Here is a 15637-nt window from a genome sequence, read left to right as displayed (position 1 = left end):
CCCCCATCCTCAATATTCAGCAGCCTCCCTCATAGTAAGGAGATCGGGGGCGGGCCTTCTCTCCCAGACCCCGCCCTTTAAAGAGGCAGCCACGTCGAGGAGCTGCCCAGTGCGTTCCCTGCGGGCAGAATTCTCGCCCTCGAACCGGGGCACGATCAAAGGCGTGGGACGCCGGGGTCCTGGGAGGGGACTGGCCCCAGTCCCTGGGCAGAGTCCTCAGCAGGTGCCCACAGGCCCAGCTTCTCCTCTGCTGGGCCGGCCTCCCTTCCCTGGCAATAATTGGCAAGTGCCGGGCGTTTCCGTTCCAGCCCTGTGATGGAAACGGGGGCAAAAAGGAACCGGGAGTTAGAAAATCCCAGCTTATTGTTCCTCCGCCAAGCGGAACAGAAACGCCGGCAGCTCTTGCAGAAGGCCTTGCACATAGTAGGCACTCAGTTCTGTTCAACCACACAGTCTTTTCGCCAGCACTACTTTAGCCGGTCCACGGGATCATAGATTTAGACTTCAGAGTCCAGTCCGTCATATCTCTGGGAAACTGAGGCACAGAAAGGGAACTGGTTTGCCCAAGACCAGGATTTGAGCCTGACCGAAGTGTAGGGAGGGGATAAGGGAGGCCGCAGCCTCCGTGGTTCTCAATCCAATATGAGGTCGCGTGATAGAAGGTGGGAGTCCCGAAAAATGATTTATTATTAGTAGTAAAAGTTTGGTCTGCATATCTATTTTACACGCTTCCATCCCCTGTCGTGTAGACATTTCTGAGGCGAAAAGGTGTCAAGGACAAATGCTGAAGAAGGCCTGGGTAGGGGACGAGGTGGCTCAGTGGAGAGAGCCCCGGGCCCGGAATCAAAAAAGTCCCAGTCTAAACTCCACCGCAGACCCCAGTTATGTGAGTCTGGGTAAACCAGGTAGCCTCTGTTTCCCATCATCCACCGGAGAAAGAAATGGCAACTGCTCCATTGTCTTTGCCAAGAGAATCCCGTACACAGCACGGTCCACGGGGTCACAGTCAGGTACACTGAGCCACAAGACTGAGAGCTGAAAGTCCCTGAAAAGAGATTGAATTCAATTTGATTCAGCACTTACCCGATGCCTACTGTATTCAAGGTTCTGCACTAGGAGGAGAAATCCATTAAGTTCTAGTTGAAGGAACAGTGGCGGGCGATTCCTCGGCTCTGAAAGCTCTTTTTAAGGTGCTTCTAGCTTGGAGTCCTTGACTTTATGAGAGGCAGCATGGGTTTAGGATTCATTTCTTATAGCCCAGGGTTCTGCTTGAACGTCTAGACTTTGTTATTGTTGTTATTTGTGTGTGTGTGTGTGTGTGTGTGTGTGTGTGTGTGTGAGAAACAAATCAGTTACTCTTTCTGCAACTCCTTTTTTTTGTTTGGAGATGGAGAATAACAGCAGCATCCTAGTGAATGAGTAGAGTCCCGGATTTAGAACTGAAAAAACGCGGGTTCGGTTCTCATCCCAGACACTTCTTAATGGTCGTTACCTTACCGATAAAGTGAGGGGCTAACTTTTTTTATTATAACTTTTTATTGACAGAACATATGCCTGGGTAATTTTTTACAACATCATCTTGCACTCACTTCTGTTCCGACTTTTCCCTTCCCTCCCTCCACCCCCTCCCCTAGGTGGCAAGCAGTCTTATATATGTTAAATATGTTACAGTATATCCTAGATACAGTATATGTGTGCAGAACCAAACAGTTCTCTTGTTGCACAGGTTGTTGCACTTTCAGAAGGTAAAAGTAACCTGGGAAGAAAAACAAAAATGCAAACAGTTTACACTCATTTCCCAGTGTTGAGGGGCTAACATTTGCCTCATCGGAGCTGTCCTGAATATCAGATGATAGATAATGCTTGTGAAAAACCCCGGAACCTGCTTGGAGGGCCTGTCCTTACCGGTGCGAGCACAGTCCAGGAAATCCTGGCAGACACTTTGAAGATCACCTGATTCATTTTTACAGAAACAACAAGAGTTGTTAAACCCAGTCCCTGCCACATAGAAGGCTTAAAAATATGCCTGTTGATTGACTGGCCAAAGGGCGAGGGGGTCCCTTCTTGCCACCTCTGCCTTGGCCCTGAGAATTTCAGCTCCTTCCCTGGCAAACAGCCACTTCCCCTGAACTAGTTCAGGGGTACTCTAGTTAATAAAACAGCGAAGGCACCTGGAGAAATCACTCTGCAGTCAGCTGACCTGTCCCGCCCTTCCACCTCCTGGTTCCGAACCAAGAGGAAGAAGGAGAACAATGGCAGATCATAGAAGCCCTGATTGGTTCTCCTGTACCCTCCAGCCCCCTGGCACTCCGCGCTCTCTCCCCACAATCCATCATCGAAGCCACCGGCTCCCAGGAACAGTTTAATCTCCTGGAAAGGAGAAATAAACAATAGCTCGGCACCTGAGCAAACGGGGTGTTGTTTGGAAGGGTGTAGGGTGCCCGGTTTCTGCCCAGAAGCCATTAAGAGGATTACGTTTTGTCCTCCCTGCCTGTGGTTTTTAATGAACCCAGAGTCCTTTCCGAAGTCCATGTATCCCTGAAGGTGTGAATGCCCACTCTTGTTACATCTCTTTGTAAAAGTGTGAGTTCTAGAAAAGGGGTGGGAGCGGGAGACGGGCCAGAGTTGGGGAGGCCTGTGGTTCTGCCAAAGCAGCGGTCTGCTTATGTGTCATTTCTTCACTCGTTCACTCACTCATTCACTGGGCCAGCATTCAGGGCCTTTTGCGAGCCTGAGAGGAAGGGTGTTCTAGGTAAAGGGGAAGCAAAATTCAGGACAGGACATATTGAGGGCAGTGTATACCCAGCCAGGCTGGCTGGAGTCCAGAGTCCCATGGAGAGTTATAACAGAAGGCTGGTGAGAGAGGGTAAGCAGAGGTTTGGAGGACCTCGAACGCCAGACAAAGAAGTCAAAATATAGTCTGATGGACAGATGGGAAATCTGTGGGCAGAGCGGTGACAGGACCAGTTCGGTGCCTGAGAGAGATGAGTCTATCGGGGAAGGAAGGATGATGGGAGTGAGAGAGGGCAGAGATCTGGTAGGAATCCCGGCTGGCGGCCCCAGGAGCAGGGGGAAGGCCGGCTGAGAGGGCTCTTCTAGAACTGAAATCAGTAGAGACTGTGATGACTTAAATGAGGTGAGGGAGAAACCCCAAAGTCTGGATGGGAGGCAGGATTGCCCTTGATAGAAACCGCGAAGACGGGAAAGGGGGCAGGTCACTTCTGAACCCCATCCAGAGATTGTAGCCTCATGGATCCCTACTGAATAGTGAGGCCTTCATTTTTTTTTTTTTTTACAAATGAGGAAACTGAGACCCAGGGAACTGGAACGACTTCTCCAAAGGCTCTCGGGAGGTGAACACCTTAGCAAAGCAGGTCCGGAGTCAGTGCTCATCGTCCTGAAGGACCTAAGAGGCCATCCCTTTATTACTGGGATAATGGCACTGTCCAGTGGCAGGATAGGTAGGTGGGAGCCTTGGAAGAGAGAGCAGAACTGGAGATTAGGTTTGGAGTCATCAGCCCAGCAATGAGAGTAAAGGAGAACGCCAGGGAGTAAAGGAGAACACTGGGGAGTAAAGGAGAACACCGGGGAGTAAAGAATGCTGGGGCATGGGCCCCTGTTGGTGTAGCCACAGAAATCCAGAGGTGAATTTCTAGACATGGTAAGTCTCAGATCTGAACCTCACTGCTGCATGAGCACTTTCTGAAGCGCTCCTTCTAGGGGATGCCGAAGGGAGCGGGGGTGGGGGCTTGCACACATTATTTATTACTAGTTATTATTATTATTATTACTATTACTATTTGGAGGCAGCTGGAGCGAGATGACTTGCCCAGCATCACACAGCCAGTGAGGATCTGAGACCATATTTGAACTCCAGGGCCAGTGCTTTATTTACTGTGTCACCTAACCACTTCCCACACATCCTTTAAAGAGCCCCTCCTTTGAGGCTGACTGGCAAGTGACATCCATCTGGCTCCGAGCTGCTGAACTCCTATCTCACCAGGAAACTTCGCTCCTTCCCTGGGACCCACAACCCCTTCACAGAAGCAGGGAACACCCACAAAGTATTCCTGGAGGTCCATGATCTTCACCAATGTAGAGGGTTTCTGAAAGACAGGAGAAAGGCCTGCTTCTGAATCTTAGATCTGACACTTCCTAGCCCAGTGGTTCATGGGCAAGCGACTCTCTGAATCTCTGATGGAAAAGGAGAATAAAAATTCTTACAACTCTATCTCCCACTGGATTTCAAGTCACTTTACTTCAGTCTGCCTCAGTTTCCTTAACTAGAAAGCAAGGAAAGTAATAGTCCTATATTCCAGGGCTGTTGAAAAGATCAGATGGATAGTTTTTTTGCAAAGCACTCAGCAGAGAACCTGGCACAAAAGCTTCGTCCCTTCCCTCCCTGCCCAGGTCCCTGATTGAACTGGGACTCAAACGCAGGCCCTTCTAATGGCGCACCCAGCCTTTGCCTCTGAACAGCCTTGCCTTTGAATTCCCAGAAGGCGAATGGATTTGCTCCATGTCCCTCCTGTCCCCTGACGTTCAAGGCTCCTGGTACTCATTCTCCCCAGCTTCATTCCGGTTGGCCAAGTGAGAAAACTCCCTTTGGGGATGAACTTGGTTTGGGGGAACCTCCAAGTCTGAACTTCCAGGGGAATAGCTTAGGCAGGTGTCCTGGACGAGGACCCGGGGCCACAGGATGGGCTGGAAAGAACCTTTTGCCTAAGGGTAACTGGAAAGTGGGCCACATTCCTCTTCGTCTGCTCTGTAATTAGACACACAGGCACCATTTAAGTGATTGGGGAAGATTACAGAGTTTCAGAAAAGGAGGATTAGAGTTTCCTCTCTTCCTTGATTTGTACCCAGGTGAACACGGTAGGAAATCATCTAAATTAATCCTGTGGAGTCACTCTGGTCTCCGTACCTCTATGGAGTCTGTGAGAGGCGGGTGCTCCCAGGAGAAGGGAAGGGAAGAGTGAGAAGGAGAAAGAAGGGAAGGGAAGGGTGAGAAGGAGAGAGAAGGGAAGAGTGAGAAGGAGAAAGAAGGGAAGGGAAGGGTGAGAAGGAGAAAGAAGGGAAGTCAAGATGGGGGAGGGAGGGCTGGGATCCCATTGCATTCAGTCCAACCTAGAAAGGATTGACTAGGAGGCTCTTATGTGCCCTGGCTAGGTGCTGATGATATAAAGACCAAGTGCTAAAATACTGTCTCCCCTCATGAAGCTTCCACTCTACAGGGGACGTTCAAACATCATTTACGTAAACAAAAAAATACATAAGAAGCAACAGGATATGGTGGAGACTTGCCTGGCCTTGGAGTTGGAGAGAGCCAGGTTTGATACCTCTGACACACACTGACTTGTGACCTTTTATCTGTTATTTCTTGAGGCATTAAGTACAATAATTTCTAAAAGAAATGATTTTGGAAGTTTTTGAAATGAAATTGTCATAACTTTTTAAAAGAGTTGAAATGAGGAAGGGTTTTTTGGTAAGACAATTTATGCTTGTATTAATAATGATAAGGCTAGCATTTCTATAATGCTTTAAGATTTGAGAAGTACATGACATATGTTAACTTACTGAGACAACCCTATGAGGTAGCTGCTATTATTATCCCCATTTCACAGATGAGGAAACTGAGGCGCACGGGACTCATACTAATGGACTTTGGGACTCGGGTTTCATTCAAAAAGTAAGAATGACTTTTCCAGAATCATGCAGCTATTAAAGCAGGAATTGAGATAAATGACAAAGACAAGTCTAGCACTCTGTCTTCTACATGATTGCTATATGTGTGTATATGATTTATTTATGAAAGTTTGAAAAGAAGAAATACTAACAGCCTGAGTGACAGGAGAAGGCTCTTCTAGAAAGTGCAACTGAACTTGAATCTTTTTTTAAATGTAGTTAAAAATACTACATAGAAATATGTAGTTTTACATATTTCCAGATGAGTCATGTTGGGAGAGAAAAAAAATCAGAATAAAAGGGAAAAAGCATGAGAAGAGGAGGAGGAGGAGGAGGAGGAGGAGGAAGAAGAAGAAGAAGAAGAAGAAGAAGAAGAAGAAGAAGAAGAAGAAGAAGAAGAAGAAGAAGAAGAAGAAGAAGAAGAAGAAGAAGGGAGGAGGGGGAGGAGTGAAAATTATGTGCAATGGCCCACATTTAGTCTCAGTAGTTCTCTCTCTGGATGTGGATGGCATTTTCCATCCAAAGTTTATTGGGATTGCCTTGGATCACTGAATTGCTGAGAAGAACCGAATCTATCCTAGTTGATCATCCCAGAATCTTGTTGCTGTGTACAATGTTTTCTTGGCTCTGTTTGCTTCATTCAGCATCAGTTCGTATAAATCTTTCCAGGCTTTAAATCAGCCTGGTCATCATTTTTATAGAGCAATAATATCCCATAACATTCATATACCATAACTTTTCCAGCCATTCCCCAATTGATGGGCATCTATTTATTTTCCAATTCTTTGCCACCACAAAAAGAGCAGCTAAAGAACTAGGGGGAAATTTACATCCAATGTTTCTGGTAAAGGCCTCATTTCTAAAATATATAGAGGACTGATTTAAATTCATAAGAATTCAAACCATTCCCTGCTTGACAAACGTTCAATGGATGTAAACAATTTTCAGATAAAGTAATCAAAGCCATTTCTAGGCATATGGAAAAATGCTCTAAATCACTATTGATCAGAGAAATGCAAATTAAGACAACTCTGAGGTACCATGTCACCTCTGTCAGATCGGCTAAGATGACAGGAAAAGATAATGACGAATGTTGGAGGGGATGTGGGAAAACAGGGACACTGGTGCATTGTTGTGGAGTTGTGAACTCATCCAACCTTTCTGGAGAGCAGATTGGAACTATGTCCAAAGGGCTGTCAAACTGTGCATACCCTTTGGTCCAGCAATATCTCTACTGGGGTCTGCATTCCAAAGAGATCATAAAAAGGGGGAAAGGACCTACATGTGCAGAAATGTTTGTGGCAGCCCTTTTCATAGTGGCAGGAAACTGGAAACTGAGTGGCTGCCCATCAGTTGGGGAATGGCTGAATAAGTTGTGGTACATGAATATTATGGAATATTATTGTTCTGTAAGAAATGACCAGCAGGATGATTTCAGAAAGCTTGCAAAGACTTACATGCTAAGTGAAATGAATAGAATCAAGAGAACACTGTACACAGCAACAACAATATTATGTGATGATCAATTTGTGATGGACTTGGCTCTTGAGGTTTTTCAAAGCAATTGTAATGAGACTTTTAAAAAAAATTTTTTATTTATTTATTTATTTTTTGCTGAGACAATTGGGGTTAAGTGACTTGCCCAGGGTCACACAGCTAGGAAGTACTAAGTGTCTGAGACCTGATTTGAACTCAGGTCCTCCTGACTTCAGGCCTGGTATTTCACCTAGTTGCCCCAACAAGTGTTCTTTCTTTTAAAATAGTATTTTATTTTTCCAAATACATGTAAAGATAATTTTCAGTATTTATTTTTATTAGATTTTGAGGTCCAATCCAATAGACTTTTGATGAAAAGAGCCATCCATGTGCATTCAGAGAGAGAACTATGGAGACTGAATATGCATCAAAGCATAGTATTTTCACTTTTTTAGTTGTTTTTGTTGTTTATTTACTTGGTTTTTTTCTCATTTTTTCCCTTTTTGATCTGATTTTTCTTGCACAGTGTAATAAATGTGGAAATATGTTTAGAAGAATTGTATATGTTTAACCTATATTGGATTGCTTGCTGTCTGGGGAGGGGGTGGGGCGAGGAGGGAGAAAAATTTGGAGCACAAGATATTGCAAGGGTGAATGTTAAAAACTATCTTTGATCTTTGCATGGATTTTGGAAAAATAAGAAGCTATTAGTATTTTTTAAAAAAGAAGAGCTAATACAAACATTTTTGCACATGTGGGACCTTTCCCTTCTTTTATGATCTCTTTGGGAAAGAGACCCAGTAGTGGTTCTGTTAGTTGATAGACGCTTGGGCATAGTTCCAAATTGCTCTCCAGAATGGCTGGATCGGTTCATAACTTGGAGCCTTGTGGTTCAGCCAGTGCAAAGGCCCCGAGGAGGGGAAATGCCAAGGTACGGGGGCAGCTAATAAGCCAATTTGGCCTGAAAGAAGTTTCTAAAATATGTAGAAAGTTTGAAAATGTAGGCTGGAGTCGGATCCTGAGAGGCTTCAAATGCTAGGCTGAGGAGTTTTGTATTAACAGGAAGGAGGAGAGGAGAGAGAATAAGAGAATGGGAAGGAGGAAAGGAAGGGAGAATTGGGATTGGGATTGCCATAGAGAGTGGGAGGAGACAGGAGGGCAGAGGAAAAAGGTAGGAAGCCAAAGAAAATGGGGAAGTAAGGGAAGGGAAGGGCAGAGATGAGAGCAGAAAGAACCAAGCTCAGAGGGAATGAGAAGAATCATTGAAATGAATTGTCCAAACTCAGCCAGGAGGAATAAACCTGCTCACGGCCAAACCCCCTCCCCCTTCTATTCCCTGCTTCACTTTCTCTAATATGGTTGGGATTGAAAAAAAAAAGTATCCCAGATGCTTCCAACAAAAAGATTTCCTTCTTTCCTTCCTTCCTTCCTTCCTTCCTTCCTTCCTTCCTTCCTTTCTTTCTTTCTTTCTTTCTTTCTTTCTTTCTTTCTTTCTTTCTTTCTTTCTTTCTTTCTTTCTTTCTTTTCTTCCTTTCTTCCTTCTTTCCTTCCTTCCTTCCTTTCTTTTTTAGCAGTAGAAGTCACTTTTATCTCCTTTTAACAATACAGAATATCTTTTTTTAAGCGCAAGAATATTATACAGGTTTAAATGTATATTGCTGCAATAAAAGATCTCAATAGATGCAGCATCTTGAATAACTTCTGAGTTTAGTAAAAGGATTTTCTTCACTCCTCTCTCCCAGTTCCAGTTCTTGTATTGCCCTGGGCACCTCCTTAGTTGATTCAAGAATCATTTAGCACCTGCTGTATGCAAAAGACTGGACTCAAGGTAAAGTCACTCTCTAGTATGAGGTGAATCTAAAAATAATCCAAAGTAAAAGAGCGAATTTGGTGTCTGAGATTATAAAGCCACAAGAGACTTCCTAATCTCCACCTCCCCACCTCCATTTTATATATTATTTCTGCCAGTAGACTGTAAACTCCTTGAAGGCAGGATTATTTCCTTTTAGTCTCTATATTCCCATAGCCTCACACAGCTCCCAGCACACAAGTAGGGTATTTATTAAATGCTTGTTGAATTAAATTAAACTATTGTTCAGTTCCTGGAGTCATGGAATCCTCTCCTTTTACTCTCACAATATGGTTCTGAGCCCAGTTCCACATCTTCCTTCCGTATGGGTTCAGGACCCAACCTCTAGCTCCTTCTCTGGGTCACAAAGGAGTTCTGACAATCCTTCCGGCGGGCATTATGGGAGATTGAGGGCTCTGGGTCCAAGCCTAGGCTGGGCTTGACAGAACCCCTGGCCCCTTATTCTAATCCTCTTCTGGTTCCTGGCTCAGGAGCATCTGGAAGATGATGCTGGCAATCCCAGCTGCGGGGCGAGGGCTCCGTGCATACAGTCATCCCTGCCCAGACGTATGACGCAGAGGAGGAAGAGCAGAGATAAGCTTTCCGGCTGCCTGTCCCCTGGGAGTGATTCTGAAGGTCACCTAGAGAGACAGCTGCCAGCCAGGGATAGAGTAGAGAGTAGAGGGTGGGACAGGGAGAAGTAGGTCCTTAACCTACTTGGGGCTGTTCCTTGGCTCCTCCTGGAGACTTGAGTCTGTCTCAGCCACATCCCTGCTGCCAGGCCCTGGTCTCTGAGTCTCCGTGGCAGCCCCTGACAAATAAATGAGTTGGGTGGGAGTATCTCGGAGGTCCCTTCCTGCAGCCCTGAGATTCTGTGGGAGCTGCTCAGACCGCTGTATCCCATTGTAGGGAGAACGATGGAAACTGCAACACATCCCGGTAGTGAGCAGAGTATCCCACGAGCTAGGAGGCTCAGGTGAGGGGCTGGGCCAGTCCTTGGCTGGTTAGGGGCTGGGGGAAGTCTTCCCAGGCTTGTTGCCCACTCCTGGCCTTCAAACCCTCTCTGGGCCACCCAACCTGGCTCCCTTCTGTTCCTCACACACAATTCATCTCCCACCATAGGCTAGACCCTCTCTACGCTGCCCTAGCTCCCTTCAAAGCTCACTCCAAACTCCATCTCCTATTTAAGGCCTTCCTTCCTTTCCCCAGTTGCTAGAGTTTCCCCCAGTGGAAATAAATAACCTTGTGTTTATTTTGTATTCGCTTAGCCCAGTCTCTGGCACCCGGAAGATATTTTAGAAGCTTTGTTAATTGATTGATTGAAGGGCTGTCATATAGAAGAGGGATCAGCTTTGTTCTGCTTGTCTCCAGGAGGCAGAATGGGGAACAAAGAGTGGGAGATTTAGAAGGGAAATAGATTTAGGACGTTCTTAGTGAGGAGAAATTCCTCAAGGGGAAACTTCCTTCCGGGGGGAGGGGGACAAGCAAGGTGCCCACTTGTGGCAATACTGCTGGAGGTATAATGGCTAGAGCTCTGGGCTTGGGGACAGAAAACTGCATTCAGATTCGATTGAAACCATTTTCTGTGTGATTCCCACTTAAGAGGTTTAATCTCACTGAGTCTCAATTTCTTTATTTGCAAAATTAGCAAATTGGACTCCTTGGCCCCTGAGGTCCCTTCTGGTTCAGATTAGTTGATCTTCAATTTTGACGCATGAGGCTCTTTTCAACAGCAGGTGATTCAGGCCAGTTGCACTGGTTTTGTGATGGAGAGAGCCACCCGTATCCAGAGAGGACTAGGGGAACTGAGTGGGGATCACAGGTTAGCATTCTCACTTTTTTTTTTGTTGTTGTTTGCTTGTTTTCTTTCTCATTTGTTTTCCTTTTTGAGCTGATTTTTCTTGTTCAGTAAGAGAATTGTGGAAATATGAATAAAAGAACTGCATGTGTTTAAAAACAAAAATAACATATACTTTAATATAGTTTTAACTTCTATGGGACTACCTGTCATCTAGGGGAAGGGGTGGGGGGAAGAAGGGGAAAAGTTGGAACAGAAGGTTTTGCAATTGTCAATGCTGAAAAATTATCATGGATATATTTTGGCAATAAAAAGCTATAATAAAAATAAATAAATAAAATAAAATTAAAAAATAAACAGATTAGCCGATCTTATGCTTCTGGTTCAGGTACAAGGTGGGGATAGGTGACTTCAGAAATCCTGGGTCTAAACTACCCGGGGGGTCTCTCCGCCCTTATCTTGGCCCAGAAATGGCTTCAATCACCGCACACTGTGGGGAAGGCCGGGCCTCTGGCTGACCACCAGGGTTATGGGCTGAGCGCCGCTCCCCTTGGCAGTATGCAGGCCCCAGGTGAGGAGGAGAGGAGAGGAGGAGGGTACAAGGCGGAGCTGCTGTTTACCTTAAGTAGGCAGGCAGGGATCTAGCGGAGAAGGTCACCCAAAGTAAACCTGTCTTGTTTGCCTGGATCATAAAGAGAAAAAAAACAACATTCCAACAGGAACTTCTGAGAAACGAGAGCACGCCCATCCTGGAGATTAGGGGTATTGTGCTCCCAGAGCTCAGACCTGGCCTTTGTTCTCTGGCTGCCGTCACAGAGGATGGATTCGGCCCGCTGGGAGAGCTCTGGCAGTTCACGGAGACTCGGGCCATGATTTTAGGAACACTGGGCATGGAGGCCACGTGGGTGCTTTAAAAGCCTCCTCCCAAACCACACCAGGTGGTTGGGTCAGGGGAAAGAACACTGGATTTGGAGTCAGAGAAACTCAGTCTCCTTAACTGTAAAATGGGAATAATTATCCCAGAGCTACCTGCCTTCTGGTATTGGGAGGAACTAGAAGCAGCTTTTTGAGCAGCTGAGTGGTTCTGTGGATAATGTGGGCTTGGAGTCAGGAAGTTTTGAATTCAAATCTGGCTTCAGGCGCTAGCCCGTGACCCTGAAAAAGTCCTGTTTGCCTCAGGAGTGGCAGGGGATAAAGGAGGGGGTGCAGAAGAGTCCCTTGCATCTTTACCTCCATGATTCCCTCTATCTCCCTCTCAGCCTCATACAGTCTTGGGGCTGGGAAGAACCTTAGAGCTCTGGAAGCCCCTTTCACCGCTGGCACAGAACAGAAGAGGGAGGCCCAGAGCAGGAAGAAGAGGATGATCTAATGGGTGAGTATTGCTCAAGTCACCTGAGAGACAAAGGCCCCACCTACCCTCAGGGCCCTTACGGTGCACCAAGAGGATAACTGACATATAGGTAAACAGGGGGAAAAGGCCAGAATCCTGGGATCCCACTGGGGTGGAGAACTTCTAGGGAGGAAGCTACCCCTAACCAGCGAGGGTCAACACCACCTGTATGACTTATCATGAGAACTTATTAGTGCTCCAGGGGGCAGGAAGACAACCCAGCTGGGCACTAGTGACCCTGACCCGTGTTCTGGGACCTCAGCAAATTGTGTCAGGGTGTGGACAAGGCGTTAATATGTGGACAGACTGGAAGAAAGTTGGGGTAAACTGGAGGGGGGTGATGGAAGAGGGGCCTCCAGGCCCAGAAATCCCCGCTCCCCCTCCCCCCAAGCCCCTTCCCGAGTAGAGAAGGACCTTGGAGCTTGAATTTTTCCTCTCCCGATTCTCTATAGTCCCAGGTCCCCGGAGAAGCAGGAAGTCGCTTCCCTCGGTCCCCAGCCTGCCTCCTCTCTCCGTTCTTTTTCTACGTAATCGCTGCCGTTTCTCCTTCCCAGAATTTGGGGCTCCAGGCCCCTCCTCTCGGCCCTGGGGCCAGCCTGGGAGCTCCACCCGTGGCGTCCCTCTCGCTCTCAGCCGTGGTTGGCAGCTCGGCTCCTCCAGCCACCCTCCCCGGCCCTCACCTGCTGCCCAGGCCGCTCCCGGCCGGGCCTCTCTCTGAGGCGGGGAGCCAGCCCTGCCTGTGCCCTGCTCTCACGGGGAGGGCCTTCTGGTCCCTGGCACCTCCTGCCGGCCTCGCCTTCCCGGCAAACACGCGGGCACGTGTGTGCGCACGAAGTCCCGCGTGTCCGCGGCGCGCAGCGCGTGCGCCCCTGCCCCGGTGCCCGGCGTGCGCTCCGCGTGCCCGCTGCCACCGGCCGCCATGGCGATCGGAGAGTGCCAGGGGCGTGGCCGCCTCGGATCGGCCGCGCCGAGCGTGTGTTGGTCGTTCGGATCCCCGTCTTGCTCCAGTAGACGGCGGGGCTGGGGGGAGACGGGCTGGAATATTAATCCTCCCTGCACCATTCGTGGCCGCGCTCCAAGCATGTGGCGGTTGGAGGGGGCCGAGGGCTGCTATGCTGGGAATGAGGGAAAGCCGCAAGAGCAGCATTCCCGGAGGTTTCTGGCCGTGCAGGCGGGAGCGCGGGGCCTTCAGGGCCCCCAGGAACCGGGGGAGGGCCTGGAGAGGGAGGCTGCGGCCCGCTGCCGGGAGGGGGGGGGGGATTCCCTCGGCCTCGAGAAGATCCCACCTCTTAGAGCTTCATGTCGGAGGAGGAGTCACAGTTAGAGCTCTCCAACCTCATCTGAAGATGAATGAAAGATTAAGTCTTACCCAAGAGGACTCTGCTAGTGTCTGAAGCGGGATTTGAACTCAAGACTTCCTGACTCCAGGCCCAGCTCAGTAGCTCCAGGGAGTCTCCTTCTAGTCCTTATTGCTCTTTCCATCTCCACTTTTACTCATACTTTTTTTTTTTTTGCCGAGGCAATTGGGGTTAAGTGACTTGCCCAGGGTCATGCTGGATTTGAACGTAGGTCCTCCTGGTGCTCTATCCACTGCCCCACCCAGCTGCCCACTGGCTCATACTTTCTTGATCGGAGAATAATCCGAGTCCCAAAGCCATTCCCCATGCGACACGTGAAAGGACCGCTCTCCATTCCGCAAGCTTCTGGGGGGCAGGGAGAGAGAATTTTGGGGGCTGGGATGGGGAGGCCCTACGGCGGCGTGTCCACACCCAGGCACGGTGTGAGCGGAAATGCACGGCTGAGAGGAGGGACTAGCCGGCTCCCCTAAGGGACAGCCGCAGCTCTCCGCCACGAGGGCACCAAGCGCGTGGGGGCGGCTCCCTTGTGTGGGAGGACGGGCACCAGAGGACCCGGCGTGGATGGGGCGCTATCTGCCCGCGGGAGCGCAGAACTCCATCCGCGTGCTGGAAGAGCCCCAGAATGCTGGCAAAGCCCACGGGGCCAGGCGCAGAGAGGATGCTAAATAAAGCGCCGTGGAAGGCGCCGTGGCGGTCTGGCACGTGCTTGGGCCACAAGAGTCCACCCACGAGGAAGACCTGCCCAACCCCCTTCACAAGTGGAATGAAACCTTGCCCTGCCTGCCTCCGCCTCTCCCCCTCCCTCTGGTTATCCCAATTCCAGCTCCCTTTAGGCCGGGATGAGTCAACCAGGATTAAGTGATTCCCCCAGAGTCACCCAGCCAGTACTTGCCAAATGTGGGAAGGGGGGCTCAATTTGAACTCAGACCCTCTTGACCCCAGAGCCAGCCCTCCTGGGGCACAGCCCCCTCCTCTGCGAAGTCTTCGGCTCCCAGCGATCCTCCCTTCCCGGGCTCTTAAGAGTCTGCGCCACACACTTAGCCCTTGATTACACGCTGTCTCCCCGTCTTACACCCCTTTCATGTGTGCGGGCTTTCCCCTCCCGGCGGAATTACAGCGCGCTCTCCCGAGGGCAGGGACCCGCCGTACCCCCCGTGTCCTCCCTTCCCTGCGAGTGGCTAGCGGAGGGCCGGCCTCACAGGGCTGGAAAGTCCAGTTTTCAGTCGTCCAACCCTCTCATTTTACAGATGAGACCACTGAGTCTCAGAGAGAGGAACAGATTTCCCAAGCTTCCTCACCCGCCGGGCACGGGAGAGGAGCCGGGGGCCCGGGGGTTCTTGGCTGCAAATCTACAATTCAATCAATTAACCTCCAAGCACGTATGAGATGCTTGCCATGTCCCAGGCCCTTGGCTGGGCGCGGGGAGGCTCTAAGAGGCAATCCCTGACCTCAGGGAGCTTACACCCCAACAGGTGGTAGGGGGAGGAGGCTGGAGACCGAGCCTTAGCGTCCAAGGAAGGGGGACTCTCCCCCCTCCAAGTCTCAGTCCTCATCCCCGGCCGAGGTCTGGATCTGGGGATTTCACGGGAATGGGGGGCTTCCAAGCGAGGGGATTTGTTTGCCAATGGGAGCAAGCGGCTCCTATGTATATATGTGTACATAGATATATGTACACATATATACATATATATACATATATATATATATACATATGTCATATATATATGTTATGATCATGGGGTGAATATTTGTGTCCCCCCATGTATGTATGTATATAATTTAATGTTGCCCTGAAACCAACTTAACCTATTTTCTTTTTTTTTTTTTTGCAGTTTTAAACTTTAATAATTTTGTTTTTCCCCTAGTTTATTTTATCTTTTTAAATTAAAGTTTTTTATTTTCAAAATATATCCATGGATAATCTTCAACATCCACCCTTGCAAAACCTTGTTTAACTATTTTCTACATACATATTTTCTTTTTTCTTTTTTTTACAATTTTAAGCCTTAACTTTATTTTTTCCTACTTTATTTTATTTTTTAAGATTTAAAGGTTTTTTATTTTCAAAATACATCCATGGA

General features: G+C 48.4%; 1 long non-coding RNA gene across 1 annotated transcript; it reads right to left on the bottom strand.

Annotated features, from left to right (window-relative positions):
• Positions 1-3877: 3877 nt before the first annotated feature.
• Positions 3878-13370, bottom strand: LOC111721450. The gene is made up of 3 exons (XR_004230152.1): positions 12879-13370; positions 11429-11490; positions 3878-4106 (listed from the first exon to the last, which is right to left on the bottom strand). It is a non-coding gene; the product is annotated as an uncharacterized LOC111721450 (long non-coding RNA).
• Positions 13371-15637: the final 2267 nt, after the last annotated feature.

Source organism: Sarcophilus harrisii, chromosome 6, assembly GCF_902635505.1.
Source record: "Sarcophilus harrisii chromosome 6, mSarHar1.11, whole genome shotgun sequence".
Lineage (NCBI taxonomy): Eukaryota > Metazoa > Chordata > Mammalia > Dasyuromorphia > Dasyuridae > Sarcophilus > Sarcophilus harrisii.
Note: the sequence above shows the minus strand (reverse complement) of the source record. Positions and strands in the feature narration are given on the sequence as shown.